The sequence below is a fragment of the Camellia sinensis genome, chromosome 4 (genome assembly GCF_055761805.1).
Source record: "Camellia sinensis isolate YWXY chromosome 4, ASM5576180v1, whole genome shotgun sequence".
Classification (NCBI taxonomy): Eukaryota; Viridiplantae; Streptophyta; class Magnoliopsida; order Ericales; family Theaceae; genus Camellia; species Camellia sinensis.
In genome coordinates, this window is record NC_138964.1 from 23,198,538 (window position 1) to 23,204,006 (window position 5,469).

Here is a 5,469-nt window from a genome sequence, read left to right on the forward strand (position 1 = left end):
AAGGTCGCTCGAGCGCAGATTCCTTCGCTCGAGCGGTCTGCAAAAACATGAAACTTCTTGGAGCTTGCATTTCACGCTCGAGCGGACTCCTGGTCGCTCGAGCGGAAGTGCACACACTCAGAGTGGTTGCACGAGCGTGAACTCCTACGCTCGAGCGTGGATACAAATTCTGAAATTTCCAGATTTGTTCTACCAGCTCAAAACTCGGATGCAACTCTCAAAAACACATCTTTTGGGCTCCAAAACTTGAGATAACATAGTGAACTTGCAAAGTATGATGAATTAAGGATTATTTCATAAAATCAGGGCCAAGAGTTTGCCAATAGCTCACAATTCATCTTGAGACTTAAGAAACAATGCATGGATGTAAAATCTTTCAAACTCTTTTCTTCAAAACTCATGAAGTTAGCAAATTGAGCTCATAAGCTCCATGCATGCAAGAAATTCCTTTTCAAAACATGAATTCAAGTGATCAAACATGGTAATTCTAACATGCATGCACTAATTAACTTACCATAACAATTAGATGCTCAACACTAAACTCAACATGGCCCAAGCTCCATATATTCATGCATGCATGTGATTTCTCTTCCAAATTCTCTTGCAAGACTTCAAAAACATGGAATTGACTTACAAAACTTGATGGAATATGCATGTATGTGCATTTCATCCTCCAAATTCAACATAAATGATGAAAAACTCATAGCTAACATGGTAATTTAACACCTACATGAGTATGTATGTATGAATTGTAACCCAGTTCTTTATTCAAAGCTCAATGTACACATTTAAACACATAATCTTCATGAATTAATAGTCAAATGCTTACCTAGAGTCTTGAATCACTCTTGTTCTAGCTTAATTTTGATGGATCTTAGCCAAGATCTTCAATTCTCCTTCAATTTCTTCTTCTCTTTCTCTAGAATTGCACTCTCTCTCTCTCTCTCTCTCTCTAAAATAAATTCTCAGATTTTTCCACTCACTTGGAGCAAAGATGAGCTCAAATGAGCTTAAGGGCTCATATATATTCATTGTGATGATACAATACAATAATTAGAACACAAGGCTTGCCAAATGCAACTTAATGAATCAGACTGAATCAACTTTTAATAAAATTTTCCATATGGTTCTAAAAATTCCAAATAACATATTAATGTAACTAATTTCGATTTCAGATGCCGATAAGGCTTTCAATTTTCATATTAAAGCGGAATTCTAGACAGATATTTCTACAAGTAACAGATAGAAAGCCAAAGATCATGTGAAATACATAATAAACGCCTAATTTATTTTATCTACTTAATTAACATCCTTAATTACGAATTAGTAGCTAATTGCGGATCAGGGTTGTTACAAGCACCATTGGAGCTTGTCCATGATGTGTGAGGACCTATAGATACACCAACTCATGGAGGTAACAAGTACTTCATTATTTATTGATGATTTTACTAGAATGACTTGGGTGTATTTCATGAGACAAAAGAGTGAAGTTTTCTCTGTCTTCAAGAAATTTCAAAATCTTGTTGAAAGGTTGTTTAATGAAAGTATTGAGAAGTGATAGAGACGGAGAATAGTTTATGAAATTTTGTCAAGATATTGGTATGGAAAGGCAATTGACCGTTGGGTACACTCCATAACAAAATGATGTGGCGGAAAAGAAGAATAGAACCATAGAGGAGATGTCCAAGTCTATCCTACATGAGAAGGGCTACCCAAAACTTTTTAAGATGAGGCCTGTATACAATAGTTTAGTTGATAAATAGATGTCCTCCAAAAGCTCTTAAGGACAAAACTCCATTTGAAGCTTGGAGTGGAAGGAAACCATTCGGTGAATCACTTGAAGGTGTTTGGTTGCATTTGTTATGCTCATGTTCCAAAAGAAGTGAGGCACAAGCTTGATGAAAATAGTAAGAAATGCATCTTTGTGGCATATAGCTCCAAATCCAAAGGCTATAGACTCTTCAGTTTGGATTAAAAGAAGATGATTATTCGTAGAGATATTCTCTTTGATGATAAGGCGTCTTTGGTTGGAAGGAAAAGAAAGTCTAAGATCAAAGCATTACTTTCAATGAAGAATCAGAAAGTCCACACGTTGAAGATGTTCCAACGTTTGGGTCTCCATAAATATTGTCGCTAATTGCTAGTTCACAATCTCCTCCAAGTTCAAGTCCAATTCCAAGTTCAAGTTTAAGTTCTTCATCTCCAAGTTCAACTCTGAGAAATATAAGGAGTCTTGGTGATGTGTATACAAGATGCAATTTATGCATTGTTAAACCTGAAAATTTTGAAGAGACAATTAAAGATGAAGCATGGAAGATAGCAGTGGAAGATGAAATTCATGTGATTGAGAAGAACAAGACTTGGGAGCCAGTGGAGAAACCGAAAGGAAAAGAAATAATTGGTGTGAAGTGCATTTCCAAAACAAAGTTCAATCCGGATGGCTATATTCAAAAGAACAAAGCAAGACTTGTGGCGAAAGGGTATTCACAACAACCCAGAATTGATTTCCAAGAAACTTTTGCTCCTGTGGCTCGACTTGATGCAATTAGAGCTATCATTGTTTTGGCGGCTCAAAAGGGTTGGTTTTTGCACCAACTTGATGTAAAATCAGCATTTTTGAATGTAAAATTAGAAGAAGAGGTGTATGTTGATCAACCTCAAGGCTTTGTTGTCAAAGACAAAGAAGATAAAGTGTACAAGTTAAAGAAGGCTTTATATGGCCTGAAGCAAGCACCTTGGGCATGATATAGTGAAATTGATGCTTACTTCAATGAAAAGGGTTTTCAAAGAAGCAAAAGTGAGCCAACTTTGTACATCAAGAGGCAAGGTACAACCGGTATTCTCATTGTTTCACTTGATGTTGATGATTTGGTTTTTACCGGTAGTGATGAAAAATTGATTGAAGATTTTAAAAGGAAAATGATGAAGAAATATGAAATAAGTGATTTGGGATTGTTGCATCATTTTTTAGGCATTGAAATCTACCAAAACAATGGTGGTGTTTTTATTTTCCAAAAGAAGTATGCTCAAACACTTCTTGAGAAATTCAAAATAAAGAATTGCAAACCAATTGTTACTCCCTTGATTGTGAATGAAAAGTTGTCAAAGAAAGAAGGTAGCAAAGAAGCTGAAATATCTTGTTATAGAAGTTTGGTTGAAAGTTTGTTGTACTTGACTGCTACAAGACCGAACATCATGTATCCTACAATTTTGTTGTCTCGGTTTATGCACAGTCTAAGCAAAATTCATTTTGGGGTTGTAAAAAGAGTGTTAAGATACATTCAAGATACATTTGATTATCGAATTTTTTATGAGAAATTTGTTAATGCAAAGTTGCTTAGATTTTGTGATAGTGATTGGGCCAAATATGTTGATGATATGAGAAGCATTTCTTGGTATGCATTTTCTCTTGGATCGGGCGTAATTTTTCATGGTCATCCAAGAAACAACAAACTGTTGCACAATCATCCACTGACCAAATATATTTCAGCATCATTGGCAACTACACAAGCAATTTGGCTAAGAAGAATTTTGGATGATTTTGGTGAGAAGCAAGGTGAAGCTACTTCAATTATGTGTGATAACAAGTCTGCTATTGCTATGACAAAGAATCCCTTCTATCATTCTCGTATCAAACACATTGCTATCAAATATCATTTCATTAGAGAAGCTGTGGAAGATGATGTGATTTAAATGAAGTATTGCAAGACTGAAGATCTAGTTGCGGACATCTTCACCATTGGATACATTGGGTGTCACATAATATGGCATTAAGTAAGAGTGTTAAAATTAATGCCATATTTACATTGGATACATTGGGTTCATGTATTCTTTGTATTTATGTATTTTTATATTAATGTGTTTTATATTTATTAGATTCATTGTTTAGATTATATTCATGTATCTAGTTAGTTGTAAGGTATAAGCGAAAAAATTCAAGATCAATATAAGTTAAATTCATTACAAAATAATAGTTCATTCTAGAGAGAGTTTTATCAAAAGCTAACTAATACATTGTGAAAAGGTTACATCGTGGCAACAGTTGAGGGTAAAGATCATCATATATAGTTTGAACAAATGCTGCCCAATTAGGTTGGTACTTAAAAGCAAACAAAATCATGTACCCCTGAGCAAACACTGAGTGGATAGATGTTCCAAGTGATGCTTATAAACAAAGTTTCCTAACCTCCCACATGATTCTCTCAAGGCTTAGGCTTATAAAGCTAAAGTTAAACCACCAAGAGGAGAAAGATGCAATTGTAAATACGCAAACCCTTTTGATTTCCAACCAAAGAAGGATGGCTGACCAGACAGACCAGGAGAAGTGGTAGAGAAGGAGCAAGTGGTCCATTGATTTAGAGTATTAATGACAGAACACACAAAAACTGTCAGCACCCAAAAGGGAGAATCATTCTCTTAATCAATAGATTCACTATAGAAAAATACACATTTGCACTACTAGAAAAGTGGCTTTTTGCTACTAATTATTTTACCGTTGTAAAAAATAATATTTGCAACTGCAAGCTTGATATTTTTTTCTTTTACTATTTATTTTGCCTTTTCCTTATTTCTATGCCCTAACCCCTGACAATTCACAAATAGAGATCTCTGTCACTCTCGCTTGCCATGGTCTCTCTCTCTCTCTCTCTCCCTCTTGCCTTCTCTCTCTCTCTCTCTCTCTCTCTCTAAGATTGTAATGAGAAGCAACATACAACAATGCCAGAGCTACTAGGGTTTGATGATCACAACCAGCAGAGATCATCCACATTTAGACCTCGAGACGACAGCCTCGATTCTGTCATCTTCACTGTCGAATCCAACTTCAACCTCTTACTCTTCCTCTTTTGGTAAAGTTGATTGTTACTCATTCGCTTCCGATGTTCACGATCATGACTCTCTTGTCTCCTAACTCACTCAAGTCCCTCCCCCCTCCCCCCTTTTCATTTCAATTTTATCTACCAAACAAAGGGGGGGGGGGGAAAAGGAAGAAGATTGCATGTTTGATTTTTTATTGATTTGTTGTTTGAGTTGAATATTAAACTGGAAATCAAGCAATATGAGTCATTTCATAACATGTATGCATTTTTGGATTGGTATTCACTTTTGCCGACTATATTGAGATCGTTATTATTTCATAAATGATGGAAAATGATCTATTGTTCGAGATGATTAATTTGATTTTCAACTGTAGAATTTGAAATTCGTCGATTTCGAAGAGTTAAAAAACTTCAACTTGTACCAGCATTTGGCAGGACATGATCTACGTGAGACTTCAAGTGGTCCAAATTCATATCCAAACAAGTCCACAGGACACAAGAATAGTCGCCTTAGCAAAAAAGTAGAAAAAGAAAAAGGTAATCTATTACTCACTTTTGAGATTAAACAAGGAAATTGTAGTATGAACCCTCTCGACCTCTCAATCTCGCTCTTTATCTCTCTATGTGTCACGACCCAAACCCCCCCTTATAG